The sequence below is a fragment of the Notechis scutatus genome, chromosome 2 (genome assembly GCF_049901735.1).
Source record: "Notechis scutatus isolate UNSWTSFEM ecotype Mainland chromosome 2, rNotScu1.2, whole genome shotgun sequence".
NCBI lineage: Eukaryota > Metazoa > Chordata > Lepidosauria > Squamata > Elapidae > Notechis > Notechis scutatus.
The window spans coordinates 53714447-53729812 of NC_142010.1; positions in this window are offsets into that span (position 1 = coordinate 53714447).

Below are 15366 nucleotides of genomic sequence, written 5' to 3' on the forward strand. Positions count from 1 at the left end.
ATGCATTCGAAAGAAAACCCAGTAGTACATAACACTCTGCCTATCCTTTGGGGTCCAACTCAATTCATTTATTTACAAGTATTGACTTTAATAGCTGCATTTCAATGAATCTGTGTTTTTTTTTTTTTGGAACATGAATCCATCAAACCTTTGGTTCTACTACCCAAGTTCTATTATATTTTATAACTTCATCCAAGCAAAGACTTATCAATCAGCTCCTTCCTTCCTTCCTTCCTTCCTTCCTTCCTTCCTTCCTTCCTTCCTTCCTTCCTTCCTTCCTTCCTTCCTTCCTTCCTCCCTCCTCCCTCCCTCCGTCCATAGGATTGCCACTTAACTCATATTAATGCACACATAAAACATTATTAGTATGCATGTACATCAGAATACCTTACTGGATTAATGGAATTTAAATTGCTATTATGATTTGCCCGAGCAGCTTACAATGTCATGTTGAAATCAAACCAAATCAGAGCAATAGCTAAGAACTATTGTATAACAAATACCATTTGCTTATAATGTTAAAACCTGATATTAATTTCTTATGAACCTTCCTAAAACAGGTTACCTGAGGACCTTTGATTAATAATGGAGAATTTATGTTTGCATTCTCAGGGCAATTTCCAATCTTTTATACAGAGCAATTAAAACTTTGACACTATGTGACTATTTTTCACATTTCCTCTATTAATGGGTTTCCTTAAAAACAAAGAAAAAAAATAGGAGCTGCAATAAATTTTCGGTTTTTCTCAATTCTTGAAGGCCACACACACCCTCACACACGAACGCATTTATAAGGGTGGGGTTTGGGACTTGCCCGGCTTGCGCTGAGCGGAGGGAGAGAAAAGAGATGCCCGGAAGGAAGGAAGAAAGAGGAGGCGGCGGCGGCGGCGGCGGCTCCCGCGGGAGGTCCAGCTCGCACCCGGCCTCTCTTCCAAGAAAGCTCGCTGCCGCCCCTGGCGGAGAGTCGCTCCGCCCCAGCGTCCAAGCAGCTGCTCGGGAATTCTGGGAATGTTGAGTCAGGGACTGGCAAACCTGCGAGCCGGGCTGGGAAGGCAGCCTGGCGCTGAGGGGCAGACCGGCGAGGGCAGGGACTGCTGAAGCCTTTTGCTGACTGTCGCAGGTTTTCAACTCGCCTCGCCTCGCCTCGCCTCGGACCTGTTCGTCGGCTCCTTGCGCCTCCGCCTCGCCGCGGGCTGCCAGCGAGGATGAGAGCGTAGAAGCCCCGCCGAGGAAGGCGCCAGGCGGCCGCAATGGTTGGAAAGGTAAGGATCCTAATAATGGCCATTATGGATTTGTATGCATCAGTTTAGCCGCGCGCACGGGACGCGCGGGCACACGCGTCGCGCGCCACAGACAAGCCCACACTCACACATAGACACACTCACACGCACGCACACCCGTGTGTTTGGGATGTAGAAAGCATTCGGGAGGGCGGGGAGCTGGGTGAAAAGTGGAAAGAGATGCGGGCGGTAAATGTGACCAGCGCCCGTCGCTGTCCAGGATTGTGGTGCTGAACGCCTCCTCTCCCAGAGCGAAGCGCCGGCCAGAGGCTTTTGGCCGTTTCCTTGAAAAATCAGATTCCAGAGAGCCTGGGCGAGCGAGCGATTCGGCATTAATAGCTAAAGGGGTCTTGGCCCGACTTTAGAAGAACCGAAAACGCCTCGCGTTGTAACCGTTACGAGACCAGCCAAGCTTGGGGATTTTATCAAATTGGGGGGGGGGGGGAGGCTGCCTTCTCTTTGGCGCGCCCCGTCCTCGCGCCTTAAATTTGGAGGAGGAAATAAACCAGGCTTTGTGTATTAGCAGCTACATAAGGACAAAGGCACTCGGGGATTTCCCCCATTTCTTTCTTTGGGAGTGGGGGAATGAAAGATGGTTTTAGGCAGCGGAACAGAAGATGTAACCTGTGTCGAGTGGTGCTGCATCGTGGCTCGTTGAGTTGTGAATTTTGCGCGTGGATGCCTTAGCCTAGTTCGCCTCAAGATGTGTGTAGTAAATACCGCGATGGAGGAAGCGGGTCCTGGTTTCCTGAGTAGCAGAGACTGATTTCTAGGCGGCTACCAGCGAAAGCTAGAATGAACCGAAGGGAATCGACTCTCTTCGCTACGAGCTGACATTTCCCATCTGACGGACAAGCCCAAGGGCCACTTGCGTTGGCAGGAGAGAGCACTTTGCGTTGAGCCCGGCCAACCCGTGCAGCCCGGAGGAGGGCAAATCCCTTTGTCGGGGTTAGTTTCCTGGTTGGCTTTTTAAATCACTGGCATCGCATACCGTTGGTTGAGCGCTTTTCTTCTCGGCAGTGAAATAAAGCCAGGAGGGAGCATTAAACCTCCAGGAAAATAAAACCAAAAAACAGGCCCTTTCCCAGGCCTCTGCCAGAGGTTGAGGCTCCTGGATAAAAGAGCAGCTGCTGTGTTCTGCTTTCCGGGTGCAGGTCAGAGTACATTTTTAATGCTCAACAAATAAAGGAAGGTGATGATGCCCTGGGGAGATTCTGATTGATTTTTCTTTTTCCTAATAGAGAAATATTTATTTTGAAGGCAGGAGAAAATCATGTCAGGGCCGATCTACAATAGAGGCATTCTTAAATTTGGTTGTCCTGTATTTCCAGCTTTGGGGGGGGGGGAGAAGCTTTTACTTCTCTGTCTTACTTTCCTGATCTTAAGGAGCATAAGTGGAAGGTTTTAAGTTTTCCCATGTGACTGCTGTAGAAAAGGGGGACAAGCTTCCCCTCCCATCTTCTTGCATCTTGCTGCATGCCACTTTTTCCCCTCCCCCTTTATTTAGGAAGAAGGGATTTTTTTCTCCCTCCCATTTACCCATGAATGGAGTAGGGTAGTTGTAAAAGGTGATTCAGAGGAGGATCTTGATGACATCTTGATGCACTCTATTGGAAACAGAGTTTGCATCTGCCAAGATGTGCAACAGCATCCTGGCCTTTGGCAAATCTCCTTTTAAACATGCACACTTGCTTGCCAGGAACTGACCCGAGAGTTTGGAAAATGGTCATGGTTTCACACCTAAAAATGTATGAGCTAGAAAGAGCCAATTCAGATGAGTTTTTAAGATGATAAAACCACGTGATATATATCAGATGCTTTCTGAATGAAATATAATGGAACTTATATTGGTGTCTACTGCAAACTGACTATTGGATTTGCTTTGATAGTGCTAACATCTACCACATCTATATCTCACTTCCAAAAAAGGCTTTTGCACATATTATTCTGGAATAAAATTGTTTTATGTCTCCATATTACACTGAAGATTGGCTGCATGCATTTGGTAGGTTGCTTCAGGCACCTAAAGAAGTGAAGTTTACACAAAATATGTGAGCGAACTCTCATGACTAATATCACTGTTCTCTTTCTTCAATACCTGAATCTTTGTTTCTCTTAGAGATAAGCTGATTTCCTCTAGTTGAAGCATTGTTGGAGTTATGCATAATTTTTCCTCATTTATTTTTCAATCTAGTGATGACCAATGTTTTAAACGCGTTTGAACATTTCTTCAGCATCTCCATATCTAGTCTTTCTGCTTTACTCTTTACTTCAGAATCTCAGCTTTCCTTGGTCATTATCTACATATTTGCATTAATTTGGTTTCTTTTTTGCTGACACTCCCTGCTGTTGTTTCTTTTTCCTTTAGTCTATTCAGAATAGTTTTATAAACAAATATTGTCCCACTGTCACTTCAATAATGTTTTCTTGAAATTTCACAGCTGTCTTCTTGACACACACACAGTGACTTTCCTAGGTTCTAGTCCTTTGTTTCTAATTGTTCAGCCCTTTTCTACCTGATCTTTCATTGTTGTTCATGTACCCAGATCCATTTCCTGTCTGGCTCCTTTGCCTCCTTTTGCTACTGTTTCATATTCTGCCCTGCTGCTTGCTCTACCCAGCACTGTTTTTCACTGTTCCTCTGAAAATCTCTGTTTTTCATTCCTGATTCAGATCTCTCCTCAAACTTAACTTCCACATAAGCTTTCCTGAAACTATTTTCTTCCTTGCATTTCCACCCTATTCTTTCATTATCAGAAAGGGACCTTATCCCTCCTTCCAAAGCATTTAATGTGCAGTTAGACTGCCTTTAATTGAGTATGACTTCTGCCCTCCATGGCAAGGGCCAAGGTATTTGAGAGATTGCCCTACTCCCATCATTTCTACTGTTCCATTAAATCAGGCAGAAGGAGGCATTCTCTGGATCCCATTGATTAAGGTTTGTCATCCAGTGAAACTCAGGCAGTATGCCTTTTTGGTAGCTGTGCCTTCTCTCTAGGATAAGCATACCAACCAAGGTTCTGCTGGCATTGACTCTGTTCATCTTTTGGAAAACCTTGAAGTCCTGGCTATTTTCCCAGGCATGGGGGCAACGCGAATGAGAGTGTTCCATTGAAATTTCTCATAAAATACCATGTGTGGGAGAGAAAATAAAGGTGGAAATGATGTTTTAAAGAATTCTCCAACTGCAATAGCCTCCCATATCTTTAGGAGCCAGATCTATTTGCTAGTGCTGTGGCTTGTTGGGGAAAGAGAATGGAACTTCTCTATGGTGGCACTAACTGTGCTGAGGAATGGCCACCCCTGTGCTATATAGCAGTCCCAAGGCTGATGTGTTTTAGGCATCTTTCACTCCCCCTTTCAATGTTATCCTTCTCTAGCCATTTACTCCACCTAACATTTCTATTTGGATGGAATATTTTTTTACCTTGATTTTACTCTGTTTTTTAACTTGCTTATTTTTGGCTGAGCAAATATTGCCAACTGTTTTCAACATTTCCAAACTGAGAAGCAGCCTAGAAATACTTTAAATAATTCTGTGATCAGTGCAAGAAATATTAAGGATTGGTGCTGTGACTCTCATGGGTGTATATATGTATGTATGTGTACAGTACTATGAGCACAAAATCAAAGCACACTTGCCTCACTGCTTATGCACACTCTGTGTGAAATCTTCCCAGAGTTGGAAGACAAAATAATCTATTACATTGCTGCTGTGGAAGATAAATAAATCATAGGGAACTAGCTGGCTTCATATTTCAGATTGGACTAGACTTCCACAGCAGATTTGGAAGTAGAAAGCTTTTGTTCTGTCTGAAGTATTAAGAAAGAATCTGTAGAATTGGTTTTTATCTCTCTTTTGATTCTAATGTGTTTGTTTGATTGTTTATTATTCCCATGACACTGAGAAATTGGAATTGAGATAGTTTTGAAAAACCAAGATTAACGATGGTTTAGCAAGGGATGTGAACAGAACCAGCTGTTCTATTTGACTTAACTGTGATCTAGGTTCTTTAGATAGGAAATGGCATTAAGTTTATTCTCATTCAAAACAGCCAAGAGAAGTATGTCTCGCTATCTTCTCAATTAGGTGGTGATATATTAAGTCAATTCAGGATAAAATCATAGTATCCAATTCTTCTGCTAAATTCCAAGTTATTTGAATATATTTTCTCCAACCTATGAATCATTAACCATTAACAATAATTTTTAGAATATTCACATTTATGTGTTTGTTTTAATCTTAATTCTTCCCACTTTCTAATTTGCTTGGGCAACATGCTTTATAAACATTGTAATGAAGCAAGTTTTAGCCATGCAAAATACTTTTATAAATGTGACAATTTTTTAAAATGACCCAAATGGATACATTTAAGTTTCCAGGGACATACAAAAGTTACTAGGATAAAAATGTTTTCCTTCCTTCCTTCCTTCCTTCCTTCCTTCCTTCCTTCCTTCCTTCCTTCCTTCCTTCCTTCCTTCCTTCCTTCCTTCCTTCCTTCCTTCCTTCCTTCCTTCCTTCCTTCTCCTATACACCACTTCAAGTAACTTAACCCAAATCTTCTATAAACATTATTTGATATTTACCCATTTTAAAAACATTTCATAAACCCGAGGGAGAAAAGAGTGTGGCAGTAAAACAAACAAAATAGTTATGAAAATCTTGCTTTTTTAAGGATCAGGAAACACCACAGTAAGATAGTATATTTTCTCCCTCCAAAGTACTAATTTTAGTATTCAATGATCCAAAAGTGATATCAACTCAAAGTACGATGTTATGTGGTCCGGAAACTACTATCAGCAGGACCAAAAGATGTGACATGATGTATCAAGGAAAGATAGTCTTGTTACCCTGTAAATGTTCAAACTTTATCTTCCATCAGGATGGCTAATGGTGAGGGAAGTTGTATGGGACAGCTTAGCTGTGTTCCACCTAGCCCAGGGGTATCAAACTCACCTCTTCACAGTGACATCACGTGACTTATCGGGACTTTCCCCCTCTTTGCTAAACTGGGTGTTGGCGTGACTAGCATGTGACGCATCTGGCCTGCGGGCTGGGAGTTTCACAGCTCTGACCTAGCCGGATGTGTGAGTCAGCTGTGCATCTGCATAAGTTTAGCTTATATGTGCTGACCCACTGAAGAAGATTGCAATTAGCTTCTACTACTATTTGGAGAGGGTGCCATCAAACAGTGTGTGTATGCATGTATTATATAGTTCCTGTTTTTATTATTTTATTATATTGACCTGTTTCCTAGTATGATTTGATTGCTTATTGCACCTTATGACTATTATTAAATGTTGTACCTTATGATTCTTGATGAATGTATCTTTTCTTTTATGTATACAGAGAGCATTTGCACCAAGACAAATTCCTTGTGTGTCCAATCACACTTGGCCAATAAAGAATTCTATTCTATTCTATTCTATTCTATTCTATTCTATTCTATTCTATTCTATTCTATTCTATTCTATTCTATTCTATTCTATTCTATTCTATTCTATTCTATTCTATTCTATTCTATTCTATTCTATTCTATTCTATTTTTATTCTATTCTATCCTATCTATTTCTTTAAATAACTCAAAGCAGCAAACATGCCTAATAGCCCTTCCTCCTTCTATTTTTCCAATAACAAGAACCCTGTGAGGTGAGTTGGGCTGAAAGAGAATGACTGGCTTCAAAGTCACTCAGCTGGGTTTCATGCCTGAGGCAGGATAGGAACTCACATGTTCTAGGTATCATCATTCTTGATTTGACTCAAACAGATTGTGCTTGACGACATAAAGAAGCAATAGGATACCCGGAAATATGTCCCACTGATTTTTCTTAATTTTCCTGCTATTTGGTGCTAGATTATTTTTAAATTGTTAAATTGCAGTGCAATTTGTTACCAACTCAGATTGTGTACCGGGCCATAAAAAGGGGGTGGTGATTATGACCGCCATCTTGACTTTGCTGTTGAAGCACCCACCTAGGTGCTTCTGTCCTATACGTTGCAGGACATTCTATCCCTAGCCTTTAGGATCTTTTTGGAAATTAACTGACACAGAGAAAGTGGCTTGATCTCTGAGGCATTACTGTTCACAATACCTTTGTCAATGTGTCAAATCAATTTTTTAAAAAGCTGAGGAGTTCCACCCTTCCCCATTCAGAGTGGAACTCCCCAATTTTCAACTAAAATAGGGGGTGTTGATGTAAACTGACAACGTGTGTTTTCCTTCTTTAGGATAGCATTTTTTCCAAAATCTGGGAATAAGGAAAGAAAAAGGAGATTCAGCACAATAGTTAAACAGAAAATACCTGTGTATTTCATTTGCTGCATCATTATTTTTCTTTGGCAGTTATTATATGGTGGATTATTATGATTCTTCTGCTCACGTAATAAAATGTCTTATGATTCTTGAATGAGAGATGATGCTTTTTTTAAACTTTCACTTTAAATGTATACTTGTAAAAAGCCTTGAATACAGTATATTTGTGCACTGTGAACGTTAGGTATATTTGTCCCTGACAACCTTGTGGTCTTTAGATGTTCTGGGAGTTGTAATCTTAAAACACAGGAAAACTGACACACCCAATAATAAATTAAAAATTGTTCTCTACTAACAATTCCAGAAATATTTCTAATTTAGAATCTTTTTCCATTTTCCATTTCAAGGTTGTTTAAAACTTGAAATGGCAAGTTCCATCTCAAGTGAGAATCTTATGTTCAAAGTGAAAAAAATTAAATTTGGCTCTTCAGATTACATGCCATTTGTAAAAATATTGTTTATTCAATAAATAATAATAAATGTGGGTACTTATATGTAAATTACAACAAAATTGTTATATGTAAATGACAAAATTGTAATATGTTACATACACTTAAACTATTCCTGTATATTATGTACTGTACCTTTTTTCTTTCAATATGTATGAATGGCTAATTTGTGCCAAACAGTGGAGCTAATCATCCAGATATACAACCAATGACAGTTCTGCTTTTAAAATTGCAAAAGCAAAATGCAGTGACTGGGTTTTTTTTTAAGCATCACTATCCAAATGTTGGCCTATCTCAGGCTTGCACCTGCCACTGATTATGGTAATTGTCTTCCTAGGTGTGACACTTAAAGAAGAAATTGTCTGTATATTCTAATTTTTGTGCAGCAAAGCAAAATAAATTGAAATGAAAATGTGACAGATGAATTTTAAAGAATGGGTTAATTTAAAAGAGTAAGGGGTCCTGTGGCACTTTAGAAACTAATACACTGATTACAAATTTCAACAATGACAACCCACAGATGGCAATGTAGATCAAGAGTCGCCAACCTTTTGGACCTCAGGGACAACCAAACTCATAATTTTAAATCCCGGTGACCACTAATATGAATTTTGACTTATGGTGGCTTGCTGACATTGGTAGGAGAGAGATAGATAGATCTGATCTAACATCTCTCTCTCTCTGCCTCCGTCCCTCCCCATCCACACAGTGGCAGGGGTGGGATTCAAATTTCTTAACAACCGGTTCTGTGGGCGTGGCATAATTTGTGAGTGTGGCTTGGTGGTCATGTGACTGGCTGGGCATGGCTTGTATGTAAATATTATAAATATTTATATAAATATTGATTTTTTTAATAAAAAAGAGCAACTTTTACCCAAAATCAGGCAAAGCAGGCAGGCAGATTGAGTTGCTCACAGTATCACAGATTCACTTAGAGATCTGGGTTTCTGCCATCAGCTAGCTGAGCCTGCATTGCTTCAGTCCTAAGGAAGATCTAAAGATTAGCTAGAAAGCAAGAAATCCAACAATTTCCTGCTTTCTAGCTAATCTAAATCTCCCGGCACAGCAGAACAGCTGATGGTCAGAAAAAGGAAAAACAGCAACTTAGCAGGCAAGTTTGCCAGGTAAGGAGTAGTGAGTGGGGTGGGTGGGCCTTGTGTTCCTGCGCAGCCTGGATCAATTGCTTTTGGGGGTGCTCTGAGGGTGACATTTCTCTGCAGAGCACCAAAATTTTCTCACGGACCACCAGTGGGCCGTGGCCCATTGGTTGGCAACTGCTGATGTAGATTACAGGGTTTCTCACACACTCTTTCTCCCTTCCCCAAATTCAGTGAGGTGCTTGTTTTACTGAACCCTGGACAGCTATTCATATTTAATGCTAGATAAAATGAGTATTGTAAAAAGCTGCAACACAACAGAAAAGAAATATAATACAAAAGCAAAACATCAAAAGAAAAACTTGCCATTTAAGACAAACCATAACTTAAATTCTATACCTGGGACAAGGGAATTATTGAATTATTGAAATTCAAAACATTAGCAAAATATAAAGTACATTTAATGGAGAGTCAAATATATAGTATTTGATCATGGAAAATAATATACAAATTACATGCAAGTAGTAGTCACAACATACAGTAATTTATTTGTTCTCTGCCTCCTTCAGAAATAAATACCATATAGAGTTTAAATGTATAATTATAAATAATAATTTGGAATATATTCTTCCAAAGAATTATTTGAACTTTCAAGATTTTTTTTTAGCCCCCTTAGTGTTTGTCTGGTCTGCTTGTTTTTACCCCGCAAAGGTAATCAGTGTATAATACAGCTAAGGTTTTTGTTATTTGTTTACTTATCATCTGGCTTGATGCAAAGCCAATGTGATTAAAGTGTTGGACTAGGAGTGAGGAGACCCAGGTTCGAGGCCTCCCATAGGCACAGAAACCAGCTGGGTGATCTTAGGCCAGTTAGCCCTCTCAGTCCTAACCACCATCAGGCTCTGCAGCGAGCTAGCTGGTAAAGAAAACCCTCTGTCACACCATGCATTCATAGCTTTGTATGAAAACATGCTGCAGAAGTGAGTGAAGTCAAAACCAGGCAGAGGTGGTATTCAGCAGGTTCTGACCCGTTCTGGAGAACCGGTAGCGGACATTTTGAGTAGTTCGGAGAACCAGCAAATATCACCTCTGACTGGCCCCACCCCCATCTATTCTCTGCCTCCAGAGTCCCAGCTGATCGGCTGGGTCTTCTTTTGTTGCCCTGCCCAGGAGAACGGAGCTGGAAAGCAGGTTAATGGGATGGGGAGGGAATGGGATTTTGCATTAACTTTCCCCCAGGAGTGGGGAGGGAATGGAGATTTTACAGTATCCTTCCCCTGCCCACCAAGCCATGCCCATCAAACCACACCATGCCCACCAAGCCATGCCCACAGAACCAGTAGTAAAAAAATTTGAATCCTATCACTGCAACCAGGTGATAAAAAATTTAGGAAAAACAATATTTTGAATTTTCAAGGATTAAAAAAAATAGATTGTCCTTTTGGTATAAAGCAAAGTTTTACTTTCCATACAGTATAAAGATACCTTTTGTTGATTGTTGCCCAACTTGTTACTCTAGCCCAGGGGTGTCAAACCTGTATCATCACGGCATCATCACGTGATGTATTGTGACTTTCTCCCCCTTCGCTAAACCAGGCATGCGTGTGGCTAGCGTGTGATGCATCCGGCCCGTGAGTTTCAAATATGACAGCCCTGGTCTAGCCCCAAAGATTATGTCCCTAATTTAAAACATGTTGGTAAATTTGGATTAATTTCAGTTGGCATTTCTTAATTCCAGAATTAATCTGAATGAAATTCACTCCTTTTACAGTGCATAAAGGAGAAAGTTAGGGTTAAATTAAACATGTGCAGAATCTCTCTTCAGATGTTTGAACTTGAAATCCAAAGGAGGACTGTGAAAAAACAGAGCCTGTGCATAGTTTTCTGTATCTTTTGTCTCTTAATGTACAGTATTTTGGCTGAATGCTGACTAGAGCTCAAGCCACATGCAGTGCTGGTGTATATCAAAGAGTACTGCAGCAATACAAGACAAGACCTGCATCTTATGGGTATCAGCTGATGCAAGCATGCCAGCTAATGCCATAGTAGATCAGTCTTTAAAAGAGCACAAGGTTCGGTCATTTTACTGCAACGTACAAACAGCAATGCTTTTTGTATAACAATCAGCTCCAAACAGTATCCTGTTGCATTTTTTATAGATAAACAAGGATAATCCCAAAAGGATGGTAGATGCCATCTATTTTTCAGAGCAGATTCTGTATGTTTACAATCCTTTTTGGGTGACTCCTGATATGCACTGATGTGTTGCTAAATTCCCAGTCATTGAAACTGAATGTCCATATGTGTCTGAAATTTAATGAATATATATTTATATTTGGTGTTTCTCAACTACCCATCTCCCTCAGTTATAGTATATTAGATGTGATATATATTAATATTCACTGAAATTTAATGACTACTGGTACTTTCTGTTTAAAAATATTTTAGGTGTATAAAGTTGCTGTCTTGAAGCTGATAATTTTTAAATCTTGAGTTATGGTTCATGGTTCAGAACTATTCTGAACTGTCTGGAGAAGGAGAGGAGAGCTAAATGCAGAACCCAAGAGGAATAGTTGGAACATTTTCTCAACATATAATATACGCCATTGCCAGTGGTTTCATTCATCAATTAATAATAGCTATTTGTTGCCAGGATTTTAAAAAAATCTGTTTTCTATATAGAAATTTCAAAAGCACAATAACTCAGTAGCTTCATCCTGCTTTATTAGTTTGCTAGGTTCTATACCATCAAGGATTGAAGTATTAAAGAACATCTTGCTTCCAGATTGGAGGTTGAATGAGATAATCTTGACTACCATCTTTCTATGTGTGTCCAGTGATTTTTAGCCTGTGTCAGATATACTTAAGGAATATAGGAGGACCAGCTTTAACTGTGATCATGCCAATTAGGATTTAAAAATAGCTTTCAATTATACTTCAGTCAGCATCAGCACTCATGCTTGGCATCTCAAGCACAAGTGCTGATATGGGGAAGCGATTTTATCCTAGATTGGATTTGAGCTTTGGTGTTATTTGGCTGTCATGCTTGAGTCATTTGGTATGGATCTGTTTGCCCAGAGTTCAGCAAGTGCTGTTTACTCATGGTCATGCTGTGTTGGGTTATGGACTATTATGGAGAATGTTTTGTGATCAAATTAAATTATCTTTGATCTTATTCATCTCTAATTCTATGGAGTGTGTAAAGTGAGAGAAATTTTAATTGTAGTAGATAGTAAGAAGGGAACCAGGCTGGTGTATTGGTTAAAGCAGTCCCAAAGGTGCTTTTTCAAGAGGCAATTGGACTTTCTGATTTTTCTTTGAAGATGCTTTACTTCTTATCCAAGAGTGAAACGTCTTCAAAGAAAAACCAGAAAGTCCAGTTGTCTCTTGGAAAAGCACCCTTGGGACGACCATTACTTGGATGACTGAGAATCTCCACAGACATTGGTTAAGGCAGTGATCCCCAACCTTTTGACGCCGCGGCCCGGTACCGGCATCAGCTGGGCGCTGTGGCCCGGCCAGCATCAGCTGGGCGCCACCATCTTTTTTGATGAAAAAGTGCTTCCGGTGAGCTTTCTCACCGGAAAAGCTCACCGGAAGCACTTTTCATGAAAAAAAAGATGATGGCGCCCAGCAAGCCAACGGCCCGGTAGGAGTTGTTCCGCGGACGGTGCGGTCCGCGGACCGGTGATTGGGGACCCCTGGGTTAAGGCACTGGGCTAGAAGCTGGAAGATTACGAGTTCTGCAGTACTCCTGCCTTAGGCACAAAGCCAGCTGGGTGGCCTTGAGCCAGTCACACTCTCTCAGCCCTAGGAAGGGGCAATGGCATACTACTACTGAAATCTAACCAAGAAAACCACAGGGACTATTGCAGGCAGTTGCCAGAAGACAGGACTGATTCCAAGGAGCATGCACAAACATACTCACCCAAAATAGCAAGAAGCAATTTTCAGGCTTTGCCATTTATCTTTATAGTTGAAGTGATTAGCTTTCTTTTGTTCTGAGACTCTCAGCTTATTCCCTGCTTACAACATCTCAAATTTATTTCTCTGTCAACATTTCTTCACGTTTTCAGCATGTTGAAATATTGATTGCTATTTGTGATGCTATTGATCTCCCCTTTGGTTTTATCATCTCTTTTTTGAGCGTTTAGGAATTTTAAGTCTGGATCACAGAAGCTATAAAATGAAGTAGAAAGCTAGAATCAAAAACAATATCAGAACTTTTTAAAAGGTTAATTTTCAAATTAAAAAAAGGTTGAACTCTGCCTATGATTTAGGCCCGGGCTGTAAAACCTGCAGCTCACGGGCCAGATGCGTCATGCTTTGGCCACACCCATGCCCGGTTTAGCAAAGGAGGAAAAAAGTCACAATACATCACATGACATCACTATGATGACACGAGCTTGACACCACTGGTTAAACCATCATTTCTCAACCTTGCCGGCTTGAAGATGTGTGAACTTCAACTCCCAGAATTCCCCAGCAATCCTGCTAGGTTGTGGATTGGTCCACATATCCTCAAAATGCCAGAGTTGAGAAACACTATTTAGATTATAAATAACAGAGGCAACATAACCTCATTATGCTTTTCTCAGTAGAGTTCAGATAACGAGACAGGGCTGAGATGCTGAAAATAAAAATTCTTAATTTAGATCATGCTTTGTTGTAAAACAGATTGATCCCTGTTGGTTCTCTTGGAAAGATACTTCTGAAAAAGAAACAAAAAACAAAAGAGAAAAGGGATTTAAGCTTCCCATACTTTTGAAAGTATATCAACAATATATATAAATATATATTTTCAAAGTCCAGAGGAACAGATATCAAACATGTTTATAATGGCAAGAAACTAGAAATCTTCAAGGCTCTTCTATCAATTATACAATGGTCTGTAAAGCATTTTAGGATTTTTTTTTGTATATAATTTTAATTAAAACTTTTAAACAAGAAATTTAATTTCTTCTTAAACAAGAAGATAAACACTCATACAATAATATAAAGTAAGTAAGAAAAACACAAAGAAATCAAAAAGTGCAAGAAAAGCAAAGTTAAGAAAACTAGAAAAGAAAGAAAGAAAAATAAAGGGGGCTTCTGATGTTGAAATATCCTTGTTTCTAAAGTTACATCCAGGATTCTACAGGTTAGCACCTATTCGCTAGAACCAGTTGTTAACATTCTAAGCAGTTCGGAGAACCGGTTGTTGGAAGAAATTACTGGCCTAATCCTGTAAGGAAGGCAGGAAGGAAACATTCTGGTGTTGCTTACAGAAACTGGCTTTCCGTTAACCCTTATTACAGTCTTGGCAGGACTAGACTTCCTGTCTCAGGAACATCTCTGGAGTTTTTCCTCCCCCCTTTGCTGATACTTTGCTTGTGTGGAATGACCATTCAAAGTTACAATGGCACTGAAAAAAGTGACTTATGGCGTTTTTCATACTTACGACTGTTGCAGCATCCCCACAGTCATGAGAGGCCAGGCGAGGAGATGTGTGCCTTGATGTGAGTGATATTGAGTTGGCCATGCCCAGCCAGTCACATGACCACCAAGCCATGCCCACTAACTAAGCCACACCCACAGAACCGGTTGTTAAAAAATTTGAATCCCACCCCTGGTTACATCATATTACTTTTCTTTCTGCAATCTATTCTATCCTATCATTGAAACCATGAGTTTATTTTTTATTTTTATGCAAATATCCATAAGAGGATTCCAGTCACCAATAAATTTAGATAATGTTTTTTCTCCAATCAAAGAAATCATTCTATAGCTCTGGGAAATTCAATATAAACTAGTTCATTTACTTAATCTCCCTTAATTAATACTTAATTCTTAAGTTTTTGCGGGTACTTACATGTATGGTATTCAACTTTGTTCGGGTATTTTCCTACATCATTATAGTTGTGCTTTTAAAGTTGTCGCAATGTTTCGGCAGAATCTCATCTGCCATCATCAGGCTTCTGTATTGTGTTGGTCTGTATTGTGTTCGTCCAGATGAACACAGTACAGAAGCCTGATGATGGCAGATGAGATTCTGCTGAAACGCTATGCATAACTTTAAAAGCACAACTATAATGACGTGGGAAAATACCCAAACAAAGCTGAATACCATATGTATGTATGATGTATGTGTGTGTGTGTGTGTATATATATATATATATATATATATACACACACACATATATATATATATAATTTTATATATATAATTATATAATTTATATATATA